Below are 16,835 nucleotides of genomic sequence, written 5' to 3' on the forward strand. Positions count from 1 at the left end.
TGCATTAGAGAAAAGGATATTACATGAAAAGCAACATAAAAGGCAGGGCAACCAACACAGCCAGCCCAGCTGCTCTTCCCACACGCTTAGTGCTTTCCAGAGTGAGGGTCTACTTGCAACTAACGTGTTAAAATTTTGTGAGAGATCCAATTCCATAGGACACATTCGCTTGGACCAACACTGGCAGAGGCCTTATTTCGGGAAGCTCAGCAGCTCCCTTCTCTGCAGCCGGCCAGAGCTGTGGATGTGCAGCTCCTCCAAAGAGCAGCTCTAACAGCTCTGAGTTCACACAAAATACCCTCATCTAAATATGACAAATACAACTTTTTCTCAGTATTAGAGAACTCCAGAACACAACTTCGGACCCAACCAAACTCCCAAACGACCCGGCAGGCCTTGAGTTTGCAGTTCTAGCCACTCAAAAGCGAAATGCAAGCAGCCTGCTCTGCTCCAGCTCTGCTCCAGGAGCAGCGTTACACAACGCGACCGATTGACAAACCTGCCAGCGACGTGCTGCCAGTGCAGCGTGTCTGCAAAAAGCAGTCTTCTGGCAGGGCAGGGTGATGATTACCCACTGCAGAAAGGCTCGTCCTGCTCCTTACAGGGGTGCCTGAAGCACCACGGCAGCGGGCGTTAATAGAGATGTTTCGGTCACAACACAGCCACTGCCAGGGACACACTCAGACCTCCTGCTTCGGTGCCCAGATGGATGTAAACCCTTTCAATCTTATCAATATTCAAAATAAATAACAAACCGTGCCTCAGGCCACCTGCTCAGCAGGCCTGCTAACACCCAGCTCCCCGTATTTTCAGTCAAACACAACCAAAGGGCCGAGGAAAGCCAAGTTACTGCGAGCAGCCCTGCACCTCCCAGCTCCGCTGCCTGCCCTCTGCTGCCCGTCCCTCCCTCCTTACAAAAACCTGCGGAGGGTCAGAGCTTCCCTCCAACAAAGGGGTTTGTTGGGTGAAGGTAAACAAACAAACAGGAGTTTTCAAAACACAGCCAGGCCTGCTTTTGTCAGCATCTGGATTTCTCAATCGGAGGAATTAAATATGCGCCTTCACCCAGGTTCAGGTCAAGCCACTACAAACGCAGCGAGGCGGCGCCTGTTCAGGTATAGCAGGTATTTCCCAACACCCAGCACCCAGTACCTGCTGGACCACTTGCAGCAGCGAAGATCAAAACATTGTCTTCATGTGGCCGCATCCAGATTCATGCAGATCTCTCCTACCTGCTACGATCACTTGACGCTGGGAGAAAAGCACACGCCGTCGTGCCCAGTGGGCTGCTACCACGAATAGAAGCAGAAACAACACAAACAGCTCCAAATCTCCCCTTTAATTAGAGGTGCTGCCTGCTACGGCGGTCTGAGCGTAACCTGCAGATATAAAAGTCGTAAAACCCCAAACGATCGGTGATCAAAATGAAGGAATGTTTCCAGTGCCCCATTTCTTCCCACACACACCTCAAAGGCTCTTCCCACAAGAGATGAATGCAACCTAGGTTTAAACACACGGTTTCTGATTAGGAATGTAACACTCGGGCAGCGCCTCCTCCTTGAACACCACCCATCTTCCCACAGCCTCCCCAATTTCAATACCATTAAGTGGACTGCCTGAGACAACCTTAATTACTGCAGCATTTGCAAAGGGAGAAGTGATCTCAGGAACCAGTTTCTGCCCCGTTCAGAGCCGTAGAAATCAGAACTCGTTGCACACCAAGCCTGGAAGTGAAATAGCATCAGTAGGCCTAGCACTGCAGGGAAGTGCAGCACAAACACCGGGCAGGCACCGTGCCCTGTGGATGCTCCACTGCTGCTTGGGTCCCCACAACCTCCCTGCACTCCCCTCTCTCCAGAAGAGGGGAGCTCAGAACACAGGCAGTAATTAGCAGAATTATCACTGCCACAGGAAAGCACATTCCTCATAAGGAGCCATTTATCCCTCTGAGAGGTGTCAGGCAGCCAGCAGACGTGTCAAACCAACACACAGGTGATCTCTGAAGGGTCACCGACACAAGCAGCAAGGCCCCTGAGGTTGTTCCAACAGAATGGTACCAAATCCCCCAAAACACATGCTGCTCCTTGCAGACCTCAGCCTGTTACTGCTGGGGGCAGGCAGCAAATCCTCACCCACTAGCCACAGTAACCCGCAGGTTGTGTGATTCCAGACGTGACAGGGAAAGCAGTCACCGCGTTACCTGGACAGCAGGACTGACAGAGAGATGCTGCTGAAGTCACACGTAGTCATGAGCAGCAGCTTTTGACCATTTTAAGTCAATTTAAGTGCAAGCTGCTGCTGAAAGGGGTATTCCTGTGCTCTCTGCAGCTCCTTCCCTCCACCAGCACTGGTGCTTGCACAACCACTCAATGAGTCAGAGTAAGAAGCGATCTGGTTGAAAACTACCTCTGTATTTCTTGGGCCGGCTCGGCTTTCAGCTAGCTCAGCTCCTTGAGTTACCCCAACAGCGAAGAGCACGAGTGGCAGAGCATGGGAAATGCTGGGGTGCACGACACATGCGAGCTGCATACGGCGACCACAAAACCCAGCCCGAAGCCCTGCACCACAGCATCTCTCCCAAGGCCCCTGCCCCGACCCCTGCTCCCACGGAGCCGCCTGCCCTTGCTTTCCTCTGGCATCTCCCTCGCTGCAACCCGGGCTGCTCCTGCCAAGTGACCTCGGGACCTACCCCACTCATCTGCACAGCAGCGTTTGTCAAATATTCTCATTTTCCTTTGCTGCTAACACTATGGGGTAAACCGGTCAGCACAGGCATTAAAAACCTCCACTTCGTGTACCATCATTGGAAAAAACATTTTTTGCATGTGGAAGACGCTGCCTACAAAACACAAGTTACCTCCTCTGCCCCTCAGGGCTGTCACCCACAGCGAATCCACTCTGACCCAGGACGATGCTTTTCCATGGCTCTGACACAGGAGGAAAAGCAAATTAACCCTGAAGGCCGGAGCCTCAACACTTGCTTGAATGCTTTTTGATCTCGCAGTTGCTTTCAGTCCTGGTGATACTTTATGAAACGTAACATCCTGTTTCATGCACTATAACCAGGTTTCTCCTAAAAATCTCACATTAACAAATGCTAAGTCGAATGCCAGGTTTTCTAGCTAAATAGCAGCATAAAAAGCATATTATTAAAAAAACTCAGCCATGTAGCAAGGGAAAACAGCACATACTGTAAAAATTTTGTCTGTTTTATAAATCCAAGGAAGCCATTCATTCTGGAGAGCCTGTTTAAGGACAAGCAGTCAGTCCCGCTGCGACCTGGCCAAAAGCTGTCACCTGGGACCTGCCGGGCACCCAGACGCGAACACAGAGAGCAAAACCTCACCAACCACACGGCTGAGAGCAGGGCACGACAGCCTTGGGTCAAGCCAGAGCACAGGGCTGTCACACACACAAATCTGAACCACATCAGGCCTGGGCTGTCAAAGAGTACTCAAGTATGTTATCACTCTTGCACTAACTTTCCTAGGGGGTAGGGGGCTTGTAGTGAAGAAAGCTAAGCACTGATGCACAGAAATAACGTCATATGTGGCTCGATTCTACTTTTACAGCATGTGAGTTTTAAGTAAATATGCAGGCTAATCAGAAGTTATTTCTATGTCAATATATTTATATAAAAGTCTACCCACAGACAGCTCACATTGCTGCAACATGGATTTTTGTCACTCTAGTATTAGTCAGCGTTGGGGACACTAAAATGGATCAGTTGGTTTCCTAACTGCTTCCAAGTGCTCCTGACAGCCCAACAATAAAAAAACTGGCGATTGGAAATCAAAGGAGTTAAATCTGTGACTTGCCTCAGAGCTCTAATCTCATATCCAACTGCAAAGGGTGAAAACACCAACTACTGCTTCTAACTGTACAGTCTTAGGAAAAAAAAAAAAAAAAAGTCAAGCATTCTGGGAAATGCTTTACCCATGAAAACCGTCTCTCCCCTACTGGGCTACCTAATGAAATTTATCTCTTGTATACCTAGGACTGAAATAAATCTATTTCGCCATTTTTATGAAATAAAATAGACTGAGCCTGATTATATTTGCAACACTAGCAGTGAAGAGCGTACTGGAGCATGCTGTATTTTCTACTAACGTCAGAGAGCCGTACTCCTGTTCCAATCTGGGCCTTTATGAACAAAAAGCCAGGTCCTCCTTTACTCCTTCTGCACTCATGATGCCAGGATATAACCCACCGAAAACACTGGTTGAGAGGTGAACTTTTTGTGACATTAACTTGCACCCAGAAAGCAGTCCAGGAACCAGAATGATCTCAAATCCTTGCTGCCACCACACTTCAGTACTAACAAATAAAACCAAGCACCTCTCATTGGTTTCAGCACCTCAGCAAGACAGGCTGGAGCAAACAAGAGAGCTCAGCAAGAGGAAGTTTCCCTTCCAACTTCCTAACATCCGTACTTATCTCAGCCATTAGGAGTCACCTTTGCAGGATCAGTAGCTTTTGCGAAGTGCAAACACAAATGCACAATTAAAAAATGGACCCTGGGGTTTATGAGCACCCTTTTAACAGGATGTTTTCATTACAGTTCTGCTTAATAACCTATCATCTACTAAATATAAGAAACCGTTCAATTAACGTACGAAAAAGATCAGCAAACTGAGTGTAACTGCTGGACATTAGGATCATGCACAACTGCAGCTGAATTGTTACATGAACTTCTGCTGCTACAGAATAAACAACAAGCCCTTTAATCTGAGTAAAAGCAAATCAATAACTACTACAGAGCTCAGCATAATGTGAATTCAGGCTGTACTCTAACCCCCACACCCACTAACTGCTCTTGGGAAAAAAAAAAAAAAGTCAATGCAAAAAAAAATCCAAACACAACCCCAGGACTTGGCTGGGTTTTAGAAGTCAGGTCTCTCTCGAATCTGCTTCTGCAGAACGAAACACACCCAGTTACTAGAAGTGCTTGATGTTTAACATTACCCTGGCACATCAGAAACGAAAAGCAACAAAATAGGAAGTCTCCCGCATTAATATCCTGAAAAGTTTTCATGTGCCACCAAGTACACTGTGTGCACACATGGCACAAGACAAAATACTGCAATGTAGTAGTACAAACAAATGCTTATGTTGTTTATGCCTCGAGATTGTGATTTAATATAAAAATAAAACACTGACATTAGAGTAGGTCCACATGTTTCGCTGCTGTCATTTAATTACATTTCAATTTCTCTTAAGAACAGACAGTGCTCTCAGACTGGATGAGCAGAGGCGAAATGGATCACAGATAGTTTGTGTCTGTATTCTTGCAGCTTATGGTTTCAAATATAAACTATGTTGATAAATTGCGTAAACATTAGTCTCTAAATAAAAGCATTAATGTGTCACTGGCATTACACTGCGCTAGTAATTTAGTCCCTGTTTGGCACGCGGTCCTCAAAATCTTCAGCAAAGCTACTTACCCTACAAACCACCAGCCCAGAGCCAAGACGCGTGACGACAGCCCCGGCTCCTCGCTTCGCTGAGGCTGAGGACAGCACCTCCCGGCTCCTCCAGCCCACCTGGGCCCCCCAGCACCTCCCAAATGTCCTGTGCACCATGAGCAGCCCCCGGCCCGGCCAACTGCGCCCTGCTGGACAAGCTGCCCTGCGAGAGCGGGGCCGTAGGCAACATCTGTTTGTAAGAAGCACAACTCACTTCCCTGCGACATCTCGGCCTGAGAGAACACAACTACTCCTCTCTGCCCGCTGCGTGATCGGGTGCAAGTCCTGCACATGAAAACAGATTATTTTTAGACCCGTCCACGGGAGCACAGCGCTTCCTGACGACTCTGCCTGGGCGAACGACGGGCATGCTCGCAGCCCATCTCCACACCGAAGGGATGCTCTGCTGGGCCAGGACGGGCGATTCCCCATCTCCAGCCCCGCATTAAAAACTTCAGGAGGTCAGGCTCTGGGCAATCGTGTCAACAAACTGGTGACTTTTTTTTTTTGGACAATGAACAGAACCTTAAATATTTTTATTTATAACGCTGATCTTTCCCATAGCAACACGATGCAAGCATGGCATTCCCAGCGTAATGAAATCGCTATAGCAACGTGATAATGATGTCAGAAAAATTAGAAAGTATTTCATACTTCGGGCATGGCGACCCACACCGCTTCTGTGAAATAATAACGTCGCGGATACCACACAGGCATGGGTGTTGCATTTAAAACTTCCCTCTGCATTGCCTCATTTCTGATAACTCCTCAGGCAGGCACACGCCTCTGACTGGTAACGCATTACTTTCTGTTTCTCCCTGGCTGCGTCCGCAACTGTCCCAAAGCCTCAGGAAGCCGCATTAAATGTCTGGCTGACCCCCAGGGCCGCGCTAGCACCAGTGAGAACGCCTGACAGATTGTTTCAGGCACAAACACACCAACCAAAACCCAACCGGGGAACATTTCAGAGCACAGGCAGCGCCTCCCAGTTAAGCAGCCGGTTCCCTCCACGCAATAAGGGAACGATCTTTCTATTTCGAACAATCCTGCTGCTAAAACTAAATCCCAGAAGCGCCAGCAACGCCAAGAAGCGCCGACACCACGCTCTGAAGGCAGCCGGGCGCTTCCAAACCAAAACGAGTGCCTTCAGCAGCGCCGTCGCCCTTGTCAAGTCAAGGAAGGCAGAAGCAGAAGCAGCTCCCGTGGCGTGCCCTTCCTGGGCTGCCAGCGAAGCAAAGTCCCGAGAGCCGCCCTCAGCTCCACGGGGCCAGGCCGAAGTCCTCCGGTTGGGACACGGCACCCAAGGGAGCCCCGCACCCAGGGGAGCCCCGCACCCAGGGCCCGGAGGCCGCCGCCGGGAGGGAGCGGCCTGGGCCGGGCGGGGGTGGGGGAGCCTCGGCCAGGGCGAGGAGCGGAGCCACCGGGCCCTGACCGAGCCCCCCCCACACCCCCTCCCGGGCCCCTTCTCCCCCTCTCAGCCCCGTTGTCCTCCGGGAGCGCCCCTCGCTGCCTCCCTCGCCCCGTGGCACCGCCGGGGCCGGCCCAAGATGGATGATGGCCGGGCAGCCCCCGGGCACCCGCCCCAAGCGGGGCAGGGGCCGCGCAGCCTCCACCACCCCCCCCCCAGCCGCGGCGCTGAGCACGGGGGGGACACCCCGAGACCCCCGCACCCCCCCCCCTTCCCCCCCGGTTTCTTCCCGTCCCCTTCCCCCGCCGCTCACCGCCGCCGCTCGGCTCCGGGCTCGGCTGCTGTGCGCGGCGGCGGCGGCGCCTCCGCTCCGCCCTTCACCGGCCGCGGCCTGGGGAGGAGCCAGCGGGGAGGGAACGGGCCGGGGCCGGCAGCGGGGAGGCCCCGGAAAAGTTGCGGGAGGCGGCGGGGGGGGGCACCGGGCCTGGGCCTCGCACCCCGTTGCTGCCTCCGCACCCCCTGCTCCGGTCCCACCGCGACCCCCCGGGGCTGTGGGGAGCCCCCCGAGCCTCGGCCGGACACCGCCACAGCGCGGGGAGGGGGCTCAGGGTGGGCAGAGGGGACAGCGATGGTGAAAACAGGCAGGGAGTGAGTGGATAATGAGGCTGAGAGTGGTTCTGAATCCAGGCTTTATGGGGGCAGGTGTGCTGACAGCAGCGCAGGGTGGGGTGGGGTGTGCTGCCCCTGGGGGTGTGTGGGGCTGGGAGCTCCCCCAGCAGAGCTGTCGTCATTCAAGCACGTTTTCAGCCAAAAAAAATGCTTTCTGAAGCGGCACTTGAGCAATGTAGTTGTTTTATTAATGCAGCCGTAAAGGACGAAGAGCTGTAATACTGACCTGGATATGTTATAGAGTTGTGTTTCAAGGAGAATGTGAAATGCAGAATGCACACTGCGAGGTCATCTGTCACCGGGACCGTGAGTGGCAGCGGCTATGCCTGAAGGGTCAGAAGTTCACCACATTCACCGCACAGGGCCTTGTGTTCTGCGACCAACTGGGGCCTTTTCCTGCTCCTAGCACAAACTGTAACTCAGCTGTACATGTATAGTGTATGTACACTTAAAGCTAATGGCAACAATTAATTTCAATAAACGGGAAATAAAAACCTTACTGCTAGTAGAGATGTCTGAGTGCCCCATGAAGAGCTGTAAGGGCATGGTTTGGCTGTATAGCTCTGTGAGAGCCACAACGCAGAGCTGGTGCATGCCTGCAAGCACAGCGTTGCTTCCTTACATAAGCAGGGACACAGCAAGGACTGCAGCCGTCCCTGGGGATGCTCAAGGTGAGGCACAAAGGACAAGAGCCACGGCAGCAGCAGGGGCACGGTGCTGGTGCCCTCCCTGAGCCCCCCACTCCCTTCACTTGCACAACTTCAGGGCGCAAGCAAAGCTATTGAAGTCTGAGCATGGAGCAGTGTTCTTGCAGTTACACTTCCTTTCAGCCTGAGCTCCAGCCAAAAAGCAAAATTTTATTCCCCAGGCTTTACAGATGAGGAAACTAAGACGGAGATTAAATGACTTATCCAGAATCCCTAGCAAGTCAGTGGCCTGGAGATGAATGCAGCTCAGAGTCCCCACTCCCGTCCTCCACTCTAATCAAAGCAAAAAAAAGGAAGTGCTTTAGCTCTGCTTGCAGTCTGTGCTTGCAATAGAAGTACAACACAGAGAATTTTGCTTCCAGGTATTACTCATGTCTGCTGATACTGATCTATAAATCCCTCTTCTTTATGGCTCAGGTCCTAGAGAGGTATCTCCTTCTCTAGGGACCACCGCGCTGGAAGCGAGCAGGTGAATCGCTGTCTCAATTTGTATAGCTGGAGGCAGGGCAGTCTCAGCGGGATTTCCACATTCTCTTTCTCTGCAGGACTCAGACTTGCCAACCTCAGCAGCAGCGCTCCCAGTCCCTCCTCTTGCAGTGGGGCCGCTGGTGTGGGTGGATCATCCCCGCCTTTAAGGGTGCTTGACACCGATGGCTGTACGACTTGCAGCTTCCTCTGAACTCAAGTATTTCATCGTGCAATCTGTAAACTTAGGAAGTTACTAGCTGCATGTTGTTAAAAATACAAGGCTGTATCTGGAAAACAGGCAGGAAGAAAATATCCGTAGTAACTGCTTTTTTTAAAAGCTGCAAAGTCAGGAAAAAGAAAAATCATTCCCGGGGATAGATGCTGTAGGAGGAGACACTGCTCACAGCCTTTAGAGGCTTGGTATACTTGGAGGTGTTAAGAGCATTCTGCAAGGCTTTACCAGAGGAATATATTTTACTTAGATTTCCTTTAAAGCTAAATTTTTAATAAACTTTACCCCAAATATCAATACATCTGCAGCTTTTCCCACTCAGCACTACTGCCTGAGGAATTTTGTTATATCCAATGAATCGTGCGCTTTTATCTGTTTCTTAGGTTGTGGGTCAGCTTAAGTTTCAAAACAATAAGGGTCCAGGCACACTCAGGGCCTGATTCAGCAAAATGAAGGGCTTATTTAATGTCTGTTCTGGGAAGGTTGACTTTTTTTTCCCCCCAAGTTTTCTGCAGGTTTGAATGGAAGCTGATAATATTTCTTGCTGAGTCAGACTTCGCAAGTACCTGAAATTAAATCTGGATAAATATGAAACTGGTTATGAGAGGATTAGGAAAGAAGGAAAAAGCAGTCCAAGCTCAGGTGCGTTCAGAGGGACTTTTCCTACTGACTTCAACAGCGAATAAATCCAGGTGCTCATTTCTCCCAGCCCCACAGCCTGCCCTTTCTGTGAGCAGAACAGGTACGGTCCCACAGGCAGAACCATCGCCAGGCCGGGTTCACCTCTGCGCTCCCGCACCTTATCTCTTGTGCAACGGGTGCTTGCTCGTCAGCAAATTCAGGCTGTCAACACGTGGTGTTAAATCCCACATCCGCACCTTCCACACCTTGTTTCTCCCTCAGAGCATTTCCAGTTTATAGCAAACCCTATTATTTCAGGGACCTCTCCGTAGGTTGCTGCGTGGTGACTGAAGTCATCATCTGCACCTGCTAGGAGGGGGTGCGATTTGCCAACATCCCAAAGCTGCAGATTCCTGCTGCACACCACCTCAGCAACAACACAAGGTCACAGCAGAAGGAGAATTAAGCCTACATCCTGCCACATGCAGGATACAACCTGTTGTGTCCTGGACACAGCCCAAGGTGTTCAGCGGTTCTTAACACTGTAGTTTTATTCAAAAACTTGACCGTTCTATTTAAATAAAAGGTGAGTTGTCACAAATTATTATTTTTAATTCCCCAATCTAAATCCATTGATATTAAGCTGCACCAGCATTTCACTCCCCCTTTCCCATGTGGCAGGGGTGAAAGCCTGAATGGACAGCAGGGCTATCACCAGCACCTGCAGCAGGGCTGCGATTCCTCGGTCATGCAGCTGAGCTGCAGGGGTTGTGCCGACACTTATCCAGGCAGATGAAAATGAATCATGATCCCTCAGGACATTTTTTTTGTAAAACAACAATTGTCCAATTGGATAAATTATCACAAGTTGAGCTGATGTAAATATCTAGCTAATGCCCATTTGCTGATTTAATGAAATCCAGAAGCAACTTGCAATCACATAATGAGCCTGGATTCCTAGCTGATAGAATCACAGGACTAGAGAGAAGTCAGCTCAGTAAAACACATCAGCAGTGCATTTAAACGAAAGTGCATCTGTCACTGCACAGACTACTAGTACATTATCATCACTCCTGTTGTTAAAAGACCCTGACTTTCTGACGGCTGTGTTCTGACCACTTGAATTTACTAACTGCACAAAGAGGAACTGGTCCCCTCCAAACTTATTTAAAAAAATAGTCATGAAAGAATCAAAAAATACTCATTACAAAGAGCTCAGCATGAGCTTTTGAAGTGCAAACATAATATTTTCTTTACAGTTGAGACTGCAGCATATCATTAGCCCTAATGAGCCAATTATGCTCCGAGCAGTGCATGCCAGCAGCCACCGACACTGCGCTGCCAGCGGCTCCCTTGGCTGGCGGTGTGGCCAGAGGGGTCCCCAAGCCATGCTCCATCCCACACCATCCCACAGCGCTCACCAGGTGCCACAGCCTTGTCTGGGACACAGAGGATGGCAATAAATGACACCATCACGCTTGGCAAGGCCCCGGACAAGAGCCCCCTGTGCCAGCCCCACACAAAAAATGCTGCTTGCTCCCCGGGCTGGTCCCACCGTGGTGCTCCATGAGAGGTCTGGGGGCTTCCGAAAGGAAAGCCCGGCTCTTCCAGGGGCTCCATCCCAGGACAACCGGTGCTGCTGCCCTTCTCTTCTGCCGGCTCAACCAGGATCAGTGAAGTTGCCTGAAAACAGAGATTGAACCCAACAGGGACTGCAGCAAGGATGAGGCTCCCTGCATCGACAGGACGAGGGAGCCCAGGGCTTCCTCCTCCAGGGCTCTTGCTGATCTCTCTGAAGAGAGAGATAGGACGCAGACTTTTCATGCAGCTTCCTGAGCATCATCTCAGCTTGCAAGCACACCAGAAGAGCCTGGTGTCAGCCTGGTGTTTGCTCTTTGCAGTTCTGCAGAGCAGGGAGAAAGGCAGAGACCCGTGGAGGTTTCTGGTTTGGGGTTTTTATAAATAAATACCATAGGAGGCTGTGAAACTCGCTGGGGAAGGAAGCACAGATCACACTTCCTGCTGCTCAGGTACAGCAGGGAGCTGCTTATTACCATACACAGCATTTCTCAGTTTTCAGTCTAATGGCAACATAATGGGCTGATTTTACTATTTGCTTTCTACAAGCAAGAATTTACTTGTCCAAAACCATAGCAGCCTAGCATTTACTAGACAAGAAGGCTGCTAGCAAGGAAGTGGCCCTGAGAGAGCTAAAAAAGGAGCTGAATGTAGGACCTCAGCCTGTGTACCCCTTCCTTGCTTTCTAATGGCAGGCACTTTCACAAACTTGGAGATAATGCCTGCAACTGCTTTATCAGGGAACTCTTCTGCAGTTATTAGAGTTTCATTCCTCCCCCAGCCCAGCTGTAAACATGGGTATCAGCAAAGGGGAAACACCCAAGCGGCTTCGCCAAGCTGCCAAGCAGAAAGCCAGCCCTGCCTCTTCCTTGTGCCGGCCACTGAAAGGGAAAACAACAAAAACATTTCCCTGCCCCATGAAAAGGAAGGATGCTTACCCCAGGCAGGGTGCGCAGCACGCTCCGGGATGCAGCCACACAAAGGTGAGAGTGTAACACGTGCATTTGTAGGAGACACCACGAACTCTGACAAGTGCGTGGCACTTTGGGCCGGTGTCCATGCCGAAATCCACGGTCTGTGTTCCTTGTACCTTTGTGTTCCCTTTGTGTGTCAGCCAGAGGCCTGACCTCACCGATCCCACGCACAATTTGAGAGTGGCCTGATCCGACCCGCAGGATTTGCATCGCACGGAGCCAGGTGAGGAGACTGAAGCTCTCAGTGACCTCGCAGGAGAGGCCAAGAGAGGAAACACCTCGAGCACAGAGGCTGAGACAGCAGAGTTCAAAGCGAGCAAGCATCGCTCCCGCAGCTGAAACTGCGCTCGCTGCTCGAATACAGCTGCAACCACATGTTTTCTGTTATTACTCCACCATCACCCCTGCTTCTTCCTGTACAGTCCTTGAGCTCCAAGCACCCGCTCACCCCACACAACGAGGTGAGGCCTCCACGTGCCCAGGTACCAGGGTTCATCCTGCACGACAGCTGCTGCCTGCTCCCGGGGCAGGGGCGGTTGCCTTTTTCTATCCCCATTTTGTAAGAGTGAAAAATGAATGAGGCAGCACAGAGAAGGGAAAGGAAGAATAACAACAAGTAAAAATAAAAGTTAAGTTTTGAGGTTTTAAGTACTAGACAAAGTCAGGGACTCTCCTATGACTTTGCAGGTGCATTGGCACCCCCACGCAGTGCACTGGGATTAAATATTGCGTATCCTGAAATGGTAGGAAGCCTAATTCAACAAGTACTTTCTCCCATGCTTCCTTCATGGGTTTTCAGTACCTTCTTTGCTCCTACAGCATTGCATAATGACTGCAGCATAGCCTGGGGGCAACTTTAGGCAAGCCACTAGAAGCAGCAACCCAACCACCTGCCTGCAAGCTGCAGGAACCCCCTAGAGATGTAGGAGATTATTTCCTCCTTACCAATCCTTGATTCCTCCCAGCTGAGAGTAGGTCCCTTTCAGGGTCATATCCAGGGGATGCCAGCACTCAGGGATCAGAGGTGCAGGAACCCCAACACCTTCAGACAGCCCTTGGGCTGCCCTCACCTCCTCCAGCTGTCCTAGAGCCCCCAGGCCGGCAGCACCCCCAGCAGCCAGAGCAGACCCAGGGCTCAGGGCAGGGTTTATAAGGGCATCAGTGAGCTAATAATGAGCTCACCTGTGCCTGGTAAGAGTGGTGTGTTCCCAATTAGTGCTGCTGTGCTATCCTAGGACATCTCAGGAACTCAGAGCCCCTCTGGCATGCCCCAGCAATGTCCCAGTGCTCCTGCCATCGGTGTCAGCAGGAGCTTGTTGTGGGATGGCTGCTGCAGGAGAGGCTGCGTCTCAGCTCCTTCTGTTGTGATTACAATCACAGTAACACTTAGTCTTATGATAGCATTCTCCATTTTCTGATTGTTTCCTGAACGTAGGCTAATAATGCCAGCTTTATACTCCTCGTTCAGGAAAGAGTAGGTGTTTTCCTAAGAAAGGCCATTACTTTTCATTAACAGTACGGCAAACATTGAATAAGAGGCAGCACGGAGCACCTGTGCCTCCTCACAGCCTATTCTGGCAAGGAAATAAATGTCTCACCCCACAGGAAAGACCCCGGGGTCCTTTTGGACAGGAGCAGCACATCGCAGCCACCACCAAACCAGCAGCGAAAACACGGCTCCTCACTGAGATCAGCTGTTGCCTCCTCACCAGATTACTGAGTAATTTCCCCCGCACTTATGACTCAGTTGACTGGAAATTTTGCCTGAGCAAGGACTGGACGTCTGGCGCGAGGTTCTCCATCCCCGGGGGTTTCCCCTCCCACAGAGCCCCTGCGGGGCAGCTCTGGTGGCTGGCAAGAGCTGGGCACCGTGCCGAGGGGTCACCCCCATGCCCAGGCACCGCTGCGCTGCGCTGCGGGATGAGCTGCCCATCCTGGCTAAAGAGTGTGGAAAGAGGCAAAATAACCAAAAGTTCAGCTGCCGTGTCTGTCGGTAGCAAGCAGCACACGCGTCTGCATCGCCAGCAGAAAAGAAGCCCAATTACATCCCAGAAACATTTGGGGGTGCTTTGGCTCTCAGCACTTCCCTCTGCTTGCCCTTTGAAAGGAAAGTGTTTGTATAAATAACAGCAGATGCATTTGAAAATAGCTCGTCTCCCAGCCAGTGTTTAGCAATAGAAATGAGCAAAGATAAAACAGTTGCATATGATGTGAGAAACACAGCAGATGGGGAGCACGGAGAAGGAGGCCAGGCTGCGCCTCGTGGCGGCAGAAGCTGCCGGTGCCGCTCGGTGCTGCCGGTGCCTGCAGCGCACGGGGCTGCTCCAGCTTCCTCGAACAGAAAGGGGTCAGCAATTTTTCGGGTGCTTGCCTGCTTGGTTTGACAATAACGAGCAACTTCAGCTCCTCTCCCTGCATCCACGTGCAAAAGCTTCAAGAGCTTTCCCTTCAACTCACAAGCCTTCAAAGCAAATGCAGCCACCTGGGTCTCCTGCGCCGTGCTTCTTTTCCCTCTTTGTACCCATCACCAACGCCTCTTGCTTTCCAAGGGTGTGCCCACTTGGTTATGACAAACTCTTGCATGTGGACGTAGTGACAGTACCGGTGTAGGACCGATGGGGGGAGAGGTTAAGGTCTTGTGGGGTAAAATTCATCTCCCTCCCCTCGCGCCTCACCCACAGACCACAGGGATGTTTTCTTTCTGCCTCAGAGCCACAGCCTCGAAGAGCTGCCGGCTGGAGCCAGCCCTCGCCTTCAGTTGCAGATGGCAGGAATGCAAGGACCCCATGTGTGAGCAGCTGGGGCAAACACCAGGGTTTTGGCCCCCCTGGTCTCCTGCTTCCCACCACACTCTGCAGTGGGTGGCTGGACGTCAGAGCGAGCCACAGGCAGCACCAGCATGCGGCGAGTCACCGGCGCTGTGCCTGCATCGTGGGGAGGACGGGAACGAAACCGCAGTCCCGAGGCTGTTTTCTCAAGGAACAAGCCTGCCATGGATGAGGGTATTTATCTTCCCATAAATCTCAGATTTATTCAAAACAGCCAGGAAGTCTCCCAGGAGCTGCTGTCCCATTGGACATGCCCACGTCTGAAGGTGCTGTAATATTTGCCAAGTTCATGGGGTAACTGGGGCCAGTTCTCAGCGCTCCCATAAAACCAGAAAACTCCACCTGGATTTCTAAAGTTACAGAAACCACAAAGATATCAGCCTGTCCCATCAGCTGTTCTGCTGCCTGTGCTCTGTTTGTGGTGCAGGGCCGTGTTCCAGGCGGGCTGCTTCTCGCTGACAGCCGCTGCCACCGGCGGGCACAGGCAGGGCTCCCGGCCCCAGCTCCATCACCGGCCCCGCACGCTGCCCCTGCTCCAGATCCCACCCAGCTGCCATAAGGGTGGGAAGTGGGGACGTGTCCCTCTGTCACCCCCACTGGGAGCTTCCAGGCACACCAGTGTCACTACTGGGACCTGCATCAGCGAGCAGCAGCTCTGGGACACTGGCTGTGCTGGCGCTTGGTCGCTTTCTGCTGCTTTACCAGGAGCCTTCACAACTAGCAGGTGTCCTGGCTCGCATGCTGGTTTTTTCCATTGAAGCTCGATGCAGAAACAGAATGACTAATATCGCTATTTCAATTGCTAAGAAATGTCCTCCGTGTGGTTCTTCCAGTGTCACCACGTCTGCTCTGTGACTTGGTGCTGTGACCTCTAGGTCCCCGCAGCACGAGCCTCCCTGCATCACAGCATCGCCCTGCTGATGCTGTGACGCTTCCCCGCTGTGTGGTAGCAGTTACAAGGGGCAATGGATTTGGGGTCTGGAGCCCCTGGCCGGGAGCTGCCTCTCCTCCACACCCCGGCCAGTTCTGCCCCCAGTGCCGTGGCACAGCCTATGCTCCTGTCCCCATGTCCCCTGCTGCGGTGATGGGGACAGGAGCTGCCGGCACTGGTGAGCCCAAGGCAGGGAGAGGGGGATGGATGGGGCCGGGATGGGATGAGCTGTGCCGGAGGAGCCCCGCTCTGCCAGGCGGGCTGGGAGGGATGTTTTCCTTGGACTGCGAGTGGGTGAGTGGTGCCAGCAGCAACTTTGTGACCCTGGAGCAACATGAGTGCCGCTCCCTCAGACTCATCTCTTCCTATTTCTGTGCTATTTGCTTTGAGGTTGGAGGAACAGGGAGCTGGCTGTGGCTCTGCACAGGCCACTTGAGCCCAGACCTGGCCATGGCAGCTCTGGTCCACACCTCACACGGGGTGAGAAAACACAGGAGGAACTGGCCAGCGGTCTTCCAGCGGCCCCAAGAGCCAAAAGCAAGATGCAACCCTTGAGGGTAAGCACCTCTTGGGGTGGCTGCTTGTGTGAGCTGTGGTTTCTCCACCCTTTAAAACACAAAATCCAACTGACCCCCTCCGTCCCCACCACACCACCGGGCTGGGTGCGGGTGCTGGGCTCTGCGGGTGCCTCACCAGAGGCACCGGATGGCACCTGCAGCCCCCCCGCTCCCGCAGAGCACTCAGGGTGGCAATAAATGGCCCATTTGTCAGAGCCGTTCTATTTTGAGAGCCGATTAAACTGTTTGCCTTGGGTAGCCAAGTAACCTGAAAGGCTGTGATTTACCCTCGCCCGTGTTATCTGTGCGGAGCCTCAGCGAGCGCCGGTAACGCGGTGCCCTGGAGACCCTTCCTGCCTGCACGGCTGCGAGCGTGGCACGAGGCTGCGCCGATGCC

At 52.2% G+C, this 16,835-nt stretch overlaps 1 protein-coding gene across 2 annotated transcripts in view; it reads right to left on the reverse strand.

Annotated features, from left to right (window-relative positions):
- Positions 1–7,314, reverse strand: part of RAP1A (RAP1A, member of RAS oncogene family) — a 35,460-nt gene extending 28,146 nt beyond the window's left edge. Inside the window, exon 1 of one of the 2 annotated variants that reach the window (XM_068659857.1) lies at positions 7,187–7,314. The gene's annotated coding sequence lies outside the window, so the exon portion shown is untranslated. The remainder of the gene's footprint in view (positions 1–7,186) is intronic. The other variant, XM_068659858.1, reaches the window with a different exon arrangement.
- Positions 7,315–16,835: the final 9,521 nt, after the last annotated feature.

The sequence above is a fragment of the Anas acuta genome, chromosome 24 (assembly GCF_963932015.1).
Source record: "Anas acuta chromosome 24, bAnaAcu1.1, whole genome shotgun sequence".
In the NCBI taxonomy this organism is placed as follows: Eukaryota; Metazoa; Chordata; class Aves; order Anseriformes; family Anatidae; genus Anas; species Anas acuta.